Raw genomic sequence first — 18443 nt, 5'->3', positions numbered from 1 at the left:
ATTTTGTCATATGTGCCAGTGATCCTATCTTGACATCAAAAGACCAGGCCTAGAAGATTTCCTGGAAATGGCACCATGACCCCAATTCTCATTGACTTTGGGACGCAAGAGAGACTGCCATTTTGCTGAGGCCCAGAAGCATTTGGACATTACTCCAAGTACAGCACAACTACATAGGATGGCCTTGCAGAGGCATGTCTCACTCTTCCCTGCCATTGGCTGCATTCCTGCTGCTTTCCCAGAGTCACTTAGGGAGCAGGTGGCCAGACATGGAGCTGGAGCCGCCTGAAGAACTGCCAGAAAGAGAACACATTTGCTAGAAACTGACAGGTTGGCAGGAGCCAAGATATCCCTTTGAAGAGAAACCCCCAGTCCTCAGTTGCAGGAGGATATGAGCCAGCAGGGTTGTCCTGGCACCCGGTTGCATGCCCAGTCCTGCTCTCTCCCACATTACTCCTGGAATTTCCCCTCCTCTCAGTGTGTGGTAGGTGTCGTGTAGCATCGGGGGAACAGGGAGTCCTCAGAATGCAGTGGGAGGGTTGGGGAGTTTGTCCCTCGCTGGCCCACCTCCCAGGGACAAGCAGGGAAACTGGGGTGACTCAATCAAAACTGCAAACTCAGGCCACAGAAATGAAAGCAACTTATCTGTGCCCCACCCCTCAGAAGGCACCAAGCCTGCATTTACTTGTAGGAATGGAGTTCACACCTTCAGCAGAGCCTTCTTAACTTTCTCCAGAGTTAGGCTAGCCCTGTTTAGATAAACCTTCAGTGATTTCCAGAGGAAGACGAGAAGCACTTTTAGTGTCAGTGTAACTAGGCCATCAGGCACCTCATCTATGTGGGTAACAATCTTCAGCTAACAAGCCTTGGGCTACTGGCTGAGAGGGGAATTTTGGTTATGTGCCCTTTGACAAAGAAACCTGAACAAGCAGGTTGACAAATTCAAGTCAGAAAGCACCAAATGGCAATCACCTGCCTGCAGAGGATACTCAGAAATAAGTGTAAGAGATGCAGCCTAAGGATCCCAGTCTTGGTAAGGACAGACAGACAGACAAAATGTGTTTCATTTTTCCTAGGTTAAGTCAGGAATAACAGTATCCATCATGATTCAGCATGCTTCAAGCTAGTCATTAAGAACAAAGTTCTACGTGGACTGTAACAGGGGGAAAAAAAAAAAAAAGGAAAAAAGAAAATGCAGTTTAAAGAATTAGATTTGAGGATTGGCCCTGGACTCACATCTCAGGCTCCAGCTGTGTCTGGTCACTGACCGCAGCTGCTCTTTAAAGCTTTAATCTAATCTCATAAGGGAAACTCATCTAAACTGAACCCACTGCACTGTAAACTGGGGAAAAACATATTTACGTAAGGATTTATACTTTGTGCACACTTTTGCATTTTATTCCTCCTAGAAAAATGTTACTTTTTCACCAGCTGATGGAAAACACCTCAGAAAAACACCAATTGCAGCTTCCTCTCTGTCCATCAGCACAGCGCCAGGGTACTGATGACGTGACTGATGCCTCTCCCAACAGGATTGTCATCCACTTCCATCATAATATAGCAGTGTTTGCTTTGGTGAGAGCATTCATCTGTGCTGGACAAGATACTTCCCTATCCTCTCTATTCCCTGTTTTTAACCTAGCAACACTTTTGGTAGCATCTTTGTTTGCTGTCCAGCTTCCCAAGAAAGCAAATAAACAGACTTTTGTCATTGGAAAAACCCAGCATGAACTGTGAAGGCCACAATGAAGAGATGGAGGGTAGAGATGCTGAGATGAAAAAAACACACAAAGCTTGTGGAGAGGTGAATGTCTTTGAAATGCAGAAGGCCTGGCCCTTAGGCAAATGAAAGCAAGGAGGGAGCCAGTTGCAATGCAATCCTGCCTGATTTACTTTTAAATGTGGGGAATTTTCTCCTGGTATTCTTGCAAAGTATCTTGTCCAAATATGCAAACCCCCTCCTCTTGTCTGTGACATCTCTGCATTGTTTTCTTGAAGATGCCTTTTGTTTCTTCACTTGATATCCTGAATAAAAGTCACTCTACTTTTTCCATAACAGTGTTACTTTTTATAAAAGCTCTGTAGGGAATATCCTGCTCAATAGGCCCTGGAGTCACAGGCAGTGCCTGCCTTCTGTAGGACTCCATCCCCTTCAGGAGTAATGCAAGGGTACTTGAAATTAGTAGTGTATTCCCGTTTGGAGACCACACCTAAAAGCTGCCTTTACTTAAAACGATGGGGTAGCATGGAGGACCTGTGTTAGCTGTTCCTACATGTCCCAAAGCAAACTATCCAGAAAAGTGAAGCATTTTTCTGGCTTCTTTCTGTTCGTATGTAAAATAAGGGAATGTAGGACACAGCATTGATCTTGGTTCAGCACTGGCTGCCATTCTGGGTCTTTCCCTGTGCCTCAGCTTGTGACCCAGTACTCAGTGCTCTGCAATGACAGGTTTGGTCTCCTCTGAAATTCAGCCCAGCCTTCTGGCCTTTCAGAAGCCTCTCAGAGCAGTCATCCTACACCTGCTTGCACAGAAGTCCTATACTTCCTTGCAAAAATGCTCTACAAGGCATCGCCCCAAGGACCAGCAGAGAGGACTTTGTGTTTTCAAACCTGGGCTCTCACAGGCGCTGGGAGTGATCAGCCCTGCCCAAATACTCAGATGTACACACTGGCCAGTGAGAGAGCATCTTGGCATGCTGTGCACCTGACTTAGTACAGAAACACCCAGAACAAACAAAAAACCCAACCAGAACCATTGCTGGAAATGCCTGAGGCAAATAAATCTGTGGACTCATTATATGTAAAACCTTTCCAACAATATCAGGTCAATTAGAAGTATGGAAAATTTTAACTAACATGGTTATGCCACTAAAAGCACTAGCATAGATTCAGTTATAGCAATATAAATTGCTTTTTACTCAGGTTTGCTTTCCATAATGAAATAACTATACTAGAATACTACAAGATGGAGTTCCTCCTTTGCAGTCTTGGAGGCTGTTAGAAGACATGGTAGCAATGTCCAGCTGCCTATTTTCTGGATAGAAAGCCAAGGCTGTCTCAGTCTTAATAGCTACAAGAGCCTCCTGTCTGGGTAAAGTGGCATATTCAGAGCAACACTGTGGTGCAAAAAAAGTTTATTCAAGTATTCATACACTTGAATCTATATACAGTTTTAATGGGAAAACACAGAGAGATTTCTGATGAAGGCTTCCACTTTACCTGTGGTGCCAGAGCCTGAGGAGAGGAAGGAAGATTGGGAGACAAGTGCCTGGGATGTCAGGAGTCCTGAGCCAGGGAAGACAAGGGTTTCATGGCCCCTGCTGTCTTTCAGGAGAGGGATGGACAGATCATGACACTTGTTAATGAGTATTTGACTGTGAGGTTTAGCTAGGAAAGAGGTGAACAGAATCTCAGCAGCGCCATTTGGAGGCTCTAGACAGAAGATAAAGTAAAACCCTTTTGCCAATAATCTTAAAGGCAAGGAAACCTAGAGTTCTTCACTGAGAAAGCAATAGAAATTGAGGCTGTTGTTCTGTATGGGTGACACACATTCATAACATAAAGGAAAGAATGAGAGGAAAGTGAGGGTGGAGCTGCAGTCAGTGTTCTGAGACAATCTCACAGCCTGTGGCCACTGAAAGAGGAAGGTCCCAGCCCACCACCCACTGCCTCCTTTCTCTCCTTGGCCAGATGTTGCCTCTTCCCCTGCCCTGCTGGCTTTCAATTCACCACTGTAAATTCACCCAAAAAAATCCTGGGGGGGGAAAAAATCCAAGCTAAAAGCCTCAGAGGACATTTTCTGCAGGGTTAGTGCATTGAATTGGCCCAAAGAAATATCTGGTGAGCTGGCATTCCTGGGGATCAGTGAGGGAATGGCAGGAGCTAGAAAAGATGGGGCAACACAACAATCCCCTCCCGCAACCCTGACAGGTGAGATTGGTTACATTTCCCTGTGTAATGCCAACCTGAGAAGCTGCAGAAGAGGTAGGGAAGGGAGATGAAGAGATAGGCTGGGGTCCTTGGGGAAAATTACCTGGCAAGAGGGGAAGGAAATTCAGAAAAGAGCTTTCTGGCAACAAAAAGAGAGTCTATGTGCTGGTGGAGAGGTAGGAGAAAGAGCCAATTAATTTAGAAATGTTTCAGTAAGATTCAGAAAGAACAAGCAAATGAATTTTGTAAGGCTGCAGGAAGTCAGCCTGGCCATAGAGTCAGACAAAGGGATCCTCAGCTAGGACACAGAGCAGGTAATGAGGATCAGGTAGCAGTGCTGGGTGAAGGAAAGAGCTCAGCAACGCTGGGGAGAGCACAGTGCCTCAAGAAAATCAAGTGCCCTAAATGTCAGATGCAGTGTGTGGGAGGACAGGACTGTGCTGGAAGGCAGCGTGACAGAGTGACACCAAAGAAGTAAACAGCTGTGAGATTACAGCAAAATATTGATGAAATATTGAGAAAGGCAGAGAGTTGACAGTGGTCAAAGACCAAGGGAAGGGAATTAGGAAAGGAGGAGAGGAGATGACAGGAGAAGGAGGGAATGTGGAATAGAAGCTAAAATGGGAAGGAGAGGCAGACACAGATGCACTTAATGGTTATGTGAGGAGACTACAACACCATTATTAATACTGTTTTAGCCTCTGGCATATGATGAGCAACACACATTGTATGTAATCCCAGTCTGATCCTCTGACTGACTCCCAGACTTTTATCCCTACCCATACCACCCATTTCCCTGCCTATTTTGGTGCCTGGTCCATCTGCACTTATGTAGGCATCTGCCTTCTCTGTATTTCCTGGGTTTAGGAGTAGCCAGGGCTCCCCATGTATGTTAGCACCATTACTGTCTCAGCTTAAACCTGACAGTGCTCTGCATCAGCCTTTAGCACAAATCTTTCTGAAGTCCTGGTTCTAGATATGCTCAGTGCAAACTGTCTCTGGGGAAGATCCAGTGAGGTTTTTCCTGAGGATGTGCAAACTGAAATTTCTCCAAAAGCTTCTATATTTTGACCAAATTTGGGCAGATTATTCCAAATTATTCTGTCTGAAAGCCATTTGCTAATGAGTAAGCCCTGCTCCAGCATGTTGGGATGCTGCATTTTGCCAAAGTTAGATGTCTGCCAAAATTATGGGCTAAACAGTAATCTCACTCTTGCAAAGGGTTTTGGCTGCAGGCTCCTTCATGTTCCTAAGGAAAACTCATCCCAAAGCAGCCACTTGGGCATGAACAAATTGGGCCTGGAAGCTGAAAGTCTTATGAGCAGTATCAGTGTGGGGACACCAGTTGCTGGTTTCTCTGGGTCTGGATTGAAGGCACTTGAGACAGTAATTCATGTTTGGACTCAAGGGTTTATTATTTCTCATCAGTAAAACAGTCTCACTACTGTGAGTTTGGCAGCTTTTCATTAGAAGGCACAAAATGGCTAACAAATCTCTTGTTACAAGGTTTTTTAAGACTAAACTATCCAATTAAATACTGGATTAATTAATTTTCCCTTTTAACCCAATACCTGATCCCAAAGAGCCCGCAATGCAGACTTTTCTCCCCAGTTACAAAATGCCACCCAAACCCATGAAGAAGAAACCCAGAACAACATCCTGAGCCCTCCATCTTTCTTCCATCCACAACATACTAAAAATCCCAAAACCTAAATTTCTCACCAAGTGATACACCTATACTACTCCCTATTATCTATTTCACACTGCTGTGGATTCTAGTCTATCTTGAAGTCTTCTAGTCTAGTCTTGAAGTCCAGGAAACTTTCTCCATGAATGAGGGTCAAAGTCAGTGCTCCCCTGGGGGGTCAGGGCACCCTAGATCAGACAGATAAATATTCCCAGGGCCCTGGGTTTCCACATGTCAGGAAGCATAGATCTTCTGTGGACATCTTCCCACACTACCTCATGGTTTTGCTCTGCTCCTACATCCAAGAAGCATCTTCCTCCCAGCAGAGATCTCGCATACTGCATCTTTTTCCTTCCAAAATCTGCACCCCAGATTGCATTCTCCTCTCTGGTTTCCACACCCAGGAGCAGATCCTGCTCCCCTCAAGCAGTGGCAGCCCTGTGCAGCTTGGCAGGTGCACGGGCACAGGTCTGCAGGTCCGTTTCTGAGGACACACAGAGCCCATGCATGTCTCTGGCATCAGCCCTCCTGGGTTAGGGGTGTGAGCTGGTGGGACAGTGATGGCTTTTGCTCCTATCTCTCACCCCAGAGCCACACAATATCAGAGAACCACTGGCCCTCAAGGTGGGTGATGTCACCATGAAGGCACCTGGCCATACTTGTGTACCACCAATGGGGCATGAACAGGTGCAATGAAGGGAAAGACAGCCCAGGAGCCTGTGGTCTGCAATAAAGAAATACAGATGAAGGGTGAAGGAAAGCAAGGGAGATGTTTTCTGTTCCCTTTCTCCACTGGGCATACAGAGCATGTGTGGAGATACCCCAGTGATGTATGGTGCAGGGCTGATGTTGTCTGATGTTATCCAGCTGGATTAGGCAGCCTGATAACAGGCTGCCTAATGCCTGCCAGCTTAGTGGGAAAAAATGGGACTTAGAGCTTCTCCTCTGACTATAAGGAGGTCAGCTGCCATCTTAGGGCTGCTGTGCCACTTAGGAAAGTCAATGACATCAGCAATCCTCTGTGTTGTTTGTAGCATAAGGTGGGAGCAGGTGAGCAGTGTAGAGCATGTCTGATTGAGGGTGAAATAAACATCAAATAAACACCTTTATTTATGCCCTGAGGAGGCCAAGGTACCTCAGGCTCAGGTTCATCTGTGCTAGGGCCATCTGCTGCAGGGTGCTCCTGACACTTGGCCAGGCCATGGGGATGCCTGGCTGAATTAGGACCTTTGGTGCTGAGTGGGACCCTTCTCTTGTAGAAGGACATTAATTTTGCAGCAGGGGGTATCTGAAGCACCCATGGGAGCCCTGATATTTGTTTATCAGGGCCTCAAACTTTTCTCTGCTACTCAGGGGAGCAAAAGCCATTCATGGCTGCTGTCCAACACAACAGTACCCAAAGCACAGTCCTGTTTATCCTCTCTGCTCTGTGGTGAGGAGAGCAGAGAGGGGAGGGAGGAAGGTGCAGTGCCTGGAGTCAGCAGGGCTGGGAGGGAGCAGGGAGTGGGCAGAGAGGAGGGAAAGGACTCCCAAGGGATAGAGGAGGAGATTCTAAAGGTCAATTAAGGAAGAAGGCAAGGAGGAATGGAGAGCTGACATGAAGTAGTGAGGATGAGAGGTGCTCCAAGAAGCTTCCAAAGGACATGGTGTAGCTGGGAAGCAGGCTCTAGGGAGAAGGGAGGGGTGACCCCCAGTTCTTTCTGTGAATGAGCAATGGATTTACTGGCAGAAGTAGCCAATATATGGCAACCTCTTTGGAATTCCCTGTCTAGTTCTAACGTTCTGGAAGGCAGAGTGGCCCATTTTTCTGGGTCAGGCTTGTTTAGCTAGGCTTTTTTACAGGAAGGAGCTGGGTAATGAGTGTGATAAGTGGCCATCATACCTTGGTAACTGCTGCTGCTGCTGACTTCCCCTGTGTCAGGAAATCCTTCAGCCACACAGGTTTACAGGGAATGAGAACTCCCAGCTTTTGGGGCAGCTTGGAAAGACCAGAGAATTTTGCTTTTGGACACAGAAGGAACACAGACACCTCACTTTGCTTTTCCAAATATTCGACGCGTCAAAACAAGCTGGAAAGCCCGCACGGGTATTTTCTGCCTCCCTGTCTGCAGCCTCGGTGCCCGCAGGCCTGCCACAGTGGGATGTGGAGAAGGAGGAGGTGAAAACAAAGAGGTGATTTCCCCCGGTGCTGTGTGCCATTCCAGCTGTGCTTGACTTCCCTTTCTGCCGGTGGGAGGGAACGATGACTTATTTCTTCTGTCAAGAACTTGCTGTTCCTCTTCCTGCTTCACCTGCCGTTTGATTGCTACAGGGTTATGCTTTAAACACTGGTGGAGCAAAAGGAACGCCTTAAAATAAGTGTGAAAAAATGCTTGCTTTCTCCTTAAAACTGATAGCTAGCTAGATGGAGTAATTTCTTTGCACCTCTCAGCTGTGTGAATCATGGTTATTCAGCCCAGAAGGAGGCTTTGATCTTTTTGCATGTACTTATCTGTTAAATAACTGATACATCTCTTGGATGGATTTCTTGAATACTGATATAATTTTCCTCCCTTTGGCTCCTGAAATCATGATTCTAAGTATCTAAAAATATCACTCTCTTGTTGACTAGAAATCTTTGTTTCAGTAGAATATGTTTTAGGAAAGCAAATGTTTTTGGAGCATATGCAGAAAGAGCTTTGCTTAGGAACAGGCTCCAACCTTGGCAGTGACCCTATATTCCCAGGAATTGGATATATCTGAGACCTGATGATATCTGATCTGATCTCTATCTGAGATATTTAATTCTGGAAATGAAATGCTGTTGTGAGTTGCCAAAAGATCAGCCTGCTCTGCTGCCCATAAAATTAGAATATTTTTAAGAAGGGCAAGAAGATATTTCATAAGAATGAAGGCTTTTTTTTCAGGACTATATTAAGCAACTTCAAAAATAGAAAGTTTTTTCAAGGCCCATCATGGCTTGCCATATGTTCCCTGCCATGTCCCTTCATGGCTGCTTATCTTGTTACTTTTTTATTTTGCAATAAAGAACTCCTTGGCCTACATTAAAAAAAAAAAAAATCCAAGGAATATTTGAGCACCAACCAATGCACCTTTCAAGCAGCACTCCTGTCACCCTTACATTGATACAAATACCCAAGCTGGCAAGGACTCCCTCTGTAAGCCCTGTTCCTGCTACCTGTCCCCTCCAGTGTGCTGTCCCATCTCTCAGAAGCAATGCCCATGGTCACATATTCTTCTCTGGGCCTGACAGCCCTGGTGGGTTTCATGCACAGCTTTTTCCTCAGCCTGCTTTGTGAAGGAGGCTGTGGCAGACACCTTGAGTTGTGCCTGGGGAAATGGAAGCATAAGAAATGAAACAACTTGGTCAAGGTTATCTGGGCAGGCAGTGGCAGAACTGAGCCCAGAGCCCAGAGGTTCAGAATGCCCTTGGCTGTCCATGGGTCAAAAAGCAGCCACAGTTACTGCTTTCAACTTCTTTAATATCTCCAGAGTGCATACAGATGTGTATTTCAACAGGCTCATATCTGCAGTGCCAGGATCTTTATTTAAAACATCTGCTTCAACATTTCCACTTGGAGATAAAGGAAACATTCCTCTGCTTTGTAAGTACATCGTCAGCCAGACCTCTGAGCAGACACCTTAACAATATCCAGCAAATCTTATTTTGAGTTGACCTGTTCTGAATAACATTTTCTGGTGCCAACTGCTGCCTCTTCCCAAACACACATCTTCTCCTGAGGCAAAAATACACCAGCCAAACACCATCATCATCATCATCATCATCATTATTATTATTACTACTATTTTTATTTAGTTGGAGTATGTCATGAGGACTTCCCCTTCAGCAGCCTCAAGAAACCTTGCTGGCACCTGGTGGGGGATCTGTAGACTATTAACATTCCAGAGGAATTTGCAGGGAAAGTCCAGGGCTCTCAGGACTTTGAACACATCTGAGGAGAGACGCCTGATTGCTGTAACCCGAGAGGGTTTCTTTGCTCAAGTGTCTGAAGCCCTGGTCCAGTTGCAAACCAGCTCTCTGCAAGTTTGACTGACTTGGTCTGTACCAACAACAACAACAACAACAAAGCAAGTGTGCAGGTGCTGGCCAAGGGTATCTGGCTGAGTTTTCAAGGCTACATAGCCTGTGGTGAGAAACCTCAGGTTTGCTGTTTGTTTGCCACGTACTCAACACTGCTGTTATTATTTTACTGTCTGTAGCTGAGGTGCTTCACAGTCACAAATATCAAAGGGAAAGAAAATGTTTTATGGTTCTCCCCCACAATCCTGTTAACAGAATGCATTACCAAAGCAAAATGATTTTCTTACAGATATGGTCCCTATAATGAAGCAGAGCAGACTCAAAGGTGAGTATATTCGACCACAGTCGTGGAGGATGCAAGGGCAGCTTCATAAGCTCTCTCACCACACCTGACCTTTTGGCTGCATGGGACATAGAGAAAATATCCTTGATTGTAAAAAAACAAAAGGCATTTTGGCCATCAGAAGTGACAGCATTAAACCCAGAGTCCATTCTCTGTCATGCAAAGGGGGATGACTGTCAAGGGCATAGGTCTCTGACTCACTCCCAGCTGTGTTGGTTTAAGGCATGACCTCTATCCTCCCTCTTTCTTTCCCCACACACTGATGTCTGTGCGCTGCTGCTTAAGCTACTGTACCAGGTGATAAAAGCTCATAAACCAGATGGGAACTGAGTCAACAGAGCAGTAAATACACATTTATACCTGCACGCCTAGCAGGCACTGGTTCCTTGGCTTTGCTTGTCAGAGTCAAAAGGGTTTCAGTGTCAACATGTTGGCTACCCAGATTCATTCTGCCTTTCCCCAAGGGTATAACAATTTCCTCAGTTTTCTTTTTTAACCATCAGGGTGAACAGTCATAGCCCTAGGAACGGTTCTTATCTCCCATGGCTGTGGTTGCCCTGTGGTCATAGATAATATAATTTCATGGGCATTTGGAGTTTTGTGTTACCTTGCTGTGCTCCCCGGAAGTTTTTTCACCCATTTCAGCCTGGCACAGGCACAGACCCATGAGTAACACTGCTCCCATGCATCTCTGTGTGTGCCAAGAGAGTTAACATCACTGGTCCTGACTTGGGATGGTACAAATGAATCTGCTTAGAGCTGATGAGGTTTCAGGATACCAGAATAGCTATTTGTTCCTATCATATAGCTCCAAGACAGTTGCATAAACAGGTCTTGGCATAATATTTTCATTAAAAACACTCTGCTTTATAGGAGAGCAAACACTATGCCTTTTTTTTTTTTTGGTAGAATCAAATCTGGAAAAGAGATAGAAAGGCCCATGTGTTTCCTTAAGTCTGAGCCTCCAGAAAGCAGGAGCCAGGAGAGTCCAAAGGCAAATTACCTGGCACTGCAGAGCACCAATACAAAATCACATCAGTTTTTGTGAGTGCGCTGTGAGCCCACTGGGGAGAGATTGTGCTTTCAGCCTTGGGTAAATCACTGGCTGTCTCTAAAGGCCATTTGTTATTTTGAAGGGAGGGAAAAAAACCATCTTGGACTTCCCCTTTGATATCTCTATTGAGTTTGGCAATAAGTAGTGGAAGTTTGATGCTTCCTTTTATGTCTACAGTAGAGCACAAAAGTACACGGTAAACCCCTCTTTCTGCTGCAAACGAGTCACACAAAAATAGCAGCATGAATTTGAGGGTGATTTCTCCTGGAGATACTTCAGAACAAAAGAGCAAAACTCCCACGCATTTAACCACCCACAAGACTCAGTGTGAGCCACCAGGGACATTCTCTGTGTGGTCTGTCACGCTGACAGAAAGGACCAGGGGATGAATAACCTCATGTGAACTGGTAAAGTCCTTCTGCTTATGATACAGCCCTCTGAACATCCCCCAACTAAGAAGCAGGTATATTTAAAGAGGTCTTTGAAGTCTCACATCTGATAAGGTTCCCAAACTTCTTCATGAATGTTAAAAGAGGTAAAATTTAAAAGCAGAATGATTATGTTTGGTTTGGTGAAAAACTGGATACATCATAATTTTGTAGTAATTCAGTATAGTACTACTGTGATGGAGAATCAAGCAAATTCTTTGAAGACTCAGCACAGCAGATCCTTGTAAGCACAGATTCAATGAGCTGCAGGTGGATACATTAACATAACTTGCATATTTTCTCTTTCTTGTAAGAAACAGACCAAGAAACTGAATGTTTTGTCTTGTTCCTTGTATAGAAAAAAAAAAAAACTAAAAAGGGAGAATGCTCTTTTCTTCTTTGCTCCCAAAACTCTTTCAAAAAGGAAAAAAAAGCCTTTGTCCTATATCCTTGTGCCAGTCCTTTCAGCTTGAGCTGCAGATATCTGTAGTACTATCTAATACTGAGAGCTTTTAGCCAGCTTTACAAGAAGATGAAAACACAGCCTCTGTTTCAGCACTTCTTTTAGAGATGGTCAGGATTTTCCTCACATTGTTGAGATTTTGTAGTAAATCTCACCACCTAAGGAGGAAAAGGCATTTGCTTGTCTCGTGAATTTTCCCATTATCATCATTTGAAGAATGATAATGGGAAAATTCATGAGACAAGCAAATGTTTGCAAAAAAGTTTTAAGGACCTGTCAAGAACCACTTTCCCTTGAAAAGAATATTTTATAAACATGTTCTGGTTATAAATCCATCTTGATAGTCTAAACATAAATATGTTCTGATATGCTGATTATATTTCCATATAAGTCAAAAACTCTTGACAGCCTCTGCCTTGTAGACAAAATAAATTCAGGAAGCAACATATATATGTGTCTTTTTGTGTGTGTGTGAGCATGTCTGAGATCCACTCTCAAAAATATGTAAAATTGCTTTTGACTCTAATTTGCCTGGTACTCCAGCCACAGACATGACCACTATTGTATTAAATAAACCACAAACAGTTTCTCCTACCACAATGCAACTTCCATTTTTTGTGCCACCAGAAATGTGGTACTTTTCAGGCAAGGGAATGATCCTAAGAATTTCCCAGTGAATTCTGAGAGGAAATGGAAGGCGTCATAATGACCTTGTCCTTGTACTGTCCAGAACTATGATTACATCTCATTTGTTTTCTGACTTCTTTGCTTACCATCAGAGAAGAAAAAGCTTTCCATGTTACTCATTATTAAAAGTAAACATACTTTTGAGTGATTTTTGGACTAGAATGATGTTTGTTCAGTCAGTCTTGGAACTTGTGCTTTCCACAAAACTTTGTTGGAAATGTTCAACCGGCCTGGAAATTTTCTTAGACTGAGCCAAGGTATTATTACCACGTGTCTCAGGAGCACTGGAATTACCCAGCTTTGCAGATGTTGTTGGGCAAGTGCAGGGGATCCCAAGTGTATCTAACTGGGACTACATGGGCATGAAACCCCATGTTTTGAAAACAGCCTCCTCCCTTTGAAAACCAACAGGGGCAATATGTTATCCCTTCCCATTAATGTTTATGTTTTGTGCCCCAAATAATGACAGCAACAATGAGGACCAATGCCACTGTCTAGTGCTTCCAACCTCCTATGCCCATGGATGGTGTTTGTGTGAAGTGGCAGCAGAGAGGGATTTGCAGCTCTGGGCAGATCAGTGCCAGCCTGTCCCTGTTCCTGAGAGCGGGGTCAGGAAGCAGTGGTTGGGCTCAGGTTCTGGCTTCCCATTCCCCCTGCAGGCAGTGGTAGGGCAGCTGAGCCTTGGGCACTGAGTTTGTTGCTAGCCATGGTCTCAGGTATGAGCAGAGTAGTCTTCTCCCATAGCCATGGTTTGTTTTGAGAACTGAGGTTATGTTTAGTAATATCACAAGTTATATTTGATAACAACATCAGCAGCGTATTAATAAAAAGCTACAGAAGTCTATGCCCAAATCTCATTAGATTTGGGAAATAATTTTCCTAGATCTTTAGACATGATGAGTTGCAATACCTGTGTTATTACAGCCAGGGGATTTATTAAAACAGACACCTGTGCCTGTCTGTAGGGGTAAAGTGTGAAGTTTCTTTCAAGTTAGGAGAATGAGTATATCAGCATATAGGTTTCCATAGTCTAAAAAAGTACATCCATTTTTTTCATTTGCTAAAAATGCACATGAATATCAAGCTAGGCAGAGGTTAAAGCTCCATGCTGAGGAGCTGAAGAGGTATCTGCTCCAGAGAAGGGGTGTAAATAGCTCTGACACCAGTGGTAGCTTCTGACTGCAAATTGCCAGAAGAAATTATTATTTTAGTCAAAGCTGTTTGTCAGAGCTGAAAGTCATATGACTGGCCGTAATCAAGGAGGGCCAATCTTTTTGAAGTGATGCTCACCACAGACCTAAGAGGTCTTGTAGTGATCTGAGACAATTCTGTGTGTGCTGTGGAGGTGGAAGGAAAAAATACAAAATGTCAAACATTACTGAGCAGTTTTCGTTTTGGTTGCTCCCTGAACCAGGTGGGTTGTCAGGAAATTCCTCTGACTGCCCTGGAGGACTTGACACCCTGCCAAGGAGCTCAGTGACCTTGGCACAGAGCCCCAGACCTCTGTGCCTTTGATTTAGCCCTTAGAAAAAACAATTACCAACCTTTATACAAAGAATTACAAGTCAAAAAGAGTTTAAGTAGATAGTGAATTTATCACAAGGTGAAAAAATTGATTTTTGGGGTTATTAGAATGGGGGTTCAAGAGGCAAGATACAAGAATCTGGGCGTGTCCAGTCTTTCTCCTTCTTCTTCTTGGCCTCCGTCTTCTGCTGTGATGTTGGCATTTTTAGATTAGTTTAGAGTAGAAACTCACTGTCTAACATAGGTGATAAGTAGAAGTTATTGTAAATAGTGAAGTTGAGAAGTTATTGTAAAAAGTGTACATGTAGTTTTTTGTATAAAAGGATAACACTGCCCCAAGAACAAGCAGTGTGCTTCAACCTGACGTGCCAGACAGACCTCGGCAGGTCAGAGAAAGAATTTTATAGATAAAAAACAATAAACAACCTTGAGAACGAGAATAAAAGAGTTCTAGCTCCTTCTTTGACTGCTGGGCTAGGAAAAGAGACTTTCTAACGCATCTGGGGGTCACCCTGACAAGCAGAGATTCCGAGTGGGCTTTCCATGCATTTAGTGTCCCATTCTTGATCTTCTCTCGGTTTCCCCTGCAGCCCTGCAGGCCCTGATGCCACCTTCATGCTGAGCACCCGCTGGCCACAGGGCTACCTCCTTCTCCTTGTTTGGGGATGTCAGGTGAGCAGGCAGGAATAAACACGGAGCCCCCTGACCCCACAGTGCCTCCATAGAGAGATGTCCGGCGGGTCAGAGCCTGTCACCAGCTGAGAGCAAGAAGGTGCCCACTGTTGCTGCCTTTTCCTTCCAGGACACACCGTCCTGGCACTGAGTCACGTCCTGGCGTGGCAGGGGGCTTGTGGCAGCCCTGAGCCCCAGCTCTGCAGCAGGATGGGATCGTTGGCTTTCACAGCCAAGGGCTCCACAGCCCCATCCCTGCGCGCTCCCCTGCTCAGGACAGGCAGGGGACAGGCTTTCCCAGGGGTGAGCTGGGGGACCCAGTCCGTGGCACTCCGGGTGCCGTGCCCATGCGAACACTCGGTGTGTGTTTCCAGGAATGAAGATCATTTTTCATCAGCGCCTGAAGGTATCCGCGTAATTTTAGAAAATACATAGGATCCTCTGCCTCAACTGACCTGATTTTGATTTGTGGATTGGGATTTTTTTTTTCTTGTCAAAACTCTTCCGGGGGTTGCAATGCCCAAATTAGGATGAGAAAGCAAAAGGGACAGTGTGTTCCAGTGCACTTATTTTTTTTTTCTTTTCTGGTTATTAATTAGCAGAAGTGAAAAATAGGACTTAAGGAAAATGACTGACCTTTTTTTTTAAATGGAATACCCATTTCATTAAAAAAATCAACATCCCTCAGAAAAACTTGGAGGGATATTACAAGCTTGATGAAAGTTCTTTTATTTTCTTTAATATTTTTTCTTAGAAAATGATTAAAACTATTAAAGCTCTTCTAAACACAAAAATTATAAAATTTAAGTAGTCTTTTTTTTTTCCAAATGGGAAAACATTCCCATTTGGACTTATCCCCTCTGTCCCAAAGAACAAAAAAATTTAAATATATTGAGAATGTTAATGAGATAAGAAAGATACATTCTGCTCTCATAAATACCTGTACATAGCCTACCCATGACACCATTTCAGTGTGCAGCAGTGGCACTTCACAGTACCTGTCTGATTTCCTCCTATTTGCTTCAAGCTTAATTCCTCCTTATCTCAAAGGACAGAAATCCACAGACCAAGTTTGACCTTGCTGTAATTCTGAATGATGTCATTTTGTCATTGCTGAATTTGGTCCATTATGATTAGAAAGTGTGCTTAGCTGGCAAGGAAATTAGCTGAGCGTATATAGTTAATTTTAAGCGTGCTTTTAATGCTATCCCTTTTCAACAAACCACTTAGACACATGCTTAACAGCCCATGTGCTTGAAGTTAATTAAGTGCCTAATTGCTTTTCTATATGTGGATGAATAGGGATGGACTAAAGCACATACTTCAGTTCTCAGTAAAATTGCATCCTTTTTAGCAGGGCTGTTGCAATAGGACAAGTCATGTTTTTAAACTAAAAGAGGTCGAAATAGGTTACATGTAAGGACTAAGGTTTTTACAATGAGGTTGTTAAAACACTGCAACATGTTGCCCAGGGATGCAGTGTGTGCCCCAACGCTGGAAACATGCAAGGTCTGACTGGATGAGACTCTGAGCAACCTGAGTCTCATCCAGACCCAGTCAAAGATGTCCCTGCTCACTGCAGTGGGGTTAGACTAGAGGCCTCTAAAGGTCCCTTCCAACCCAAACTGTTCTATGATTCTAAAAAGCAACTGTTTTCCTAACCCTTCAACTTCCCCCCATCCTTCCTCAAATGTATTTAATTCCTGTGACAGCAAACTCATCCCTGTTTGCCTAACAAAAATCCAACCAAAACAAGTTGTGGCCTCTTCTTGCTGGCTCTAACTATACTCATGAATAGTTGTAATTAAATCCAGAAATCTAGTAATGTGGTATTAATTAGCCTAATGGAGAACTGAGAGAGAAATGTGGTTTCTGAGGCAGTGAACTTCTGTGCCCTGGAATAAAAGACACACCAGTCAGAACTTGGCTCAGAAGACCCCTACAAAATACTAAACCTTGTCAGGGTTCAGGGGTTTGGAGGAAAAAAAAAAGGGCAGTAAATTCAGATTCACCAGAACTTCTCTATAAGCATAGCCCGTGGCTTCCCTCCAGTGGCTGGTGAGAGTGGGGTGGAGGAACCTGGTGCCCTAGAAGTACTCCCCATGGGCTGGGAGGGCTGGGCCAGCTAAATCACAAATCCCTCAGCCAAACAAGGCAGAGCAGCAATCTGCCAGAGGTTCAGATGATTTAAAACACAATCTTTTTGTCCCACACACTCTTTTTAGTGATAAATGTTGTGTAACCATTCACCTCTTGCTTTTTCTGATCCATGCCAGGGAAACTCCCTGTTGCCATAGGATGAAGGGTAGTGGTTTTAAACCAGAAGAGGGCTGATTTAGAATACACATTGGAAAGAAGTTTTTTTACAATGAGAATGTTCAGGTTGCCCAGAGAGGCGATGGATGCCCCATCCCTGGCAGTGCTCAGGGTCAGGCTGGATGGAGTCCTGAGCAGCCTGCTCTAGTTGAAGATGTCCTTGCCCACAGAGGGGGGCTGGAACTAGATGACCTTATAAAAAGGTCCCTTCCAACCCAAACTATTCTAGGAATCTGTAACTCCGTGAGATGGAGCTTGCAGGGCCCACAGGAGCCACCACAGGACACAGCTTCTGCCACCTCTGCTGAGCACTGTCCTGCTGTCCTGTGTGACATGAACTGCCCTGTGTGACATGCCCTGTGTGACATGGGCTGCCCTGTGTGACACGCTCTGCCCTGTGTGACATGGGCTGCCCTGTGTGACATGGGCTGCCCTGTGTGACATGTTCTGCCTTCTGTGACATGTGCTGCCCTGCCTGACATGCTCTCCCTGTGTGACATGCCCTGTCCTGTGTGACATGGGCTGCCCTGAGTGACATGCACTGCTCTGTGTGACATGGTCTGCTGTGTGTGACATGCTCTGCCCTGTGTGACATGGGCTGCCCTGTGTGACATGCCCTGCCCTGTGTGACATGGCTGCCCTGTGTGACATGTGCTCTGCCCTGTATGACATGCACTGCCCTGTGTGACATGCCCTGCCCTGTGTGACATGGGCTGCCCTGTGTGACATGCCCTGTCCTGTGTGACATGTGCTGTGTGACATGGGCTGCCCTGTGTGACATGCCCTGCCCTGTGTGACATGCTCTGCCCTGTGTGACATGTGCTGTGTGACATGCTCTGCCCTGTGTGACAGGCTGTGCCCTGCCATGCCAGCACTCAGCACTGCTGCTGCAGGAGAGGGGACAGCACAGGGATGCATCCCTGTGACAAGGGTGCAGCAACAGGAGAAAGAGGCAGTGAGTTTGGAGTTCATCCATGTGGCCTGTGCATCACTTTCAAATATTGTGGTGTTAACCCGTCCTCTCTTATCAGGAATTGGTGATGAGCTTCAGGGTCCCTTTGGCACTGGGAAGTGCCTCTGCTGAGGAAGCTGGCACAACATTTCTGCAGTCCAGAGAGGCAGAAGGAGGTACTCCTTGTCCCTGTCCCAAGACAGACCATGACAAGTGGGATATATCCCATACTGGGAAAAAAACCCACTTCTCTCAAAGGCCATTCCATGTTTTCATGTACTCATGTGAAGAAAGTGACCTTGTCATCTTACTCCTTTCCCAGTGCATCCCAAAATCCCACACAT

Source organism: Zonotrichia albicollis, chromosome 3, assembly GCF_047830755.1.
Source record: "Zonotrichia albicollis isolate bZonAlb1 chromosome 3, bZonAlb1.hap1, whole genome shotgun sequence".
NCBI lineage: Eukaryota > Metazoa > Chordata > Aves > Passeriformes > Passerellidae > Zonotrichia > Zonotrichia albicollis.
This window is presented reverse-complemented; position numbering follows the sequence as displayed.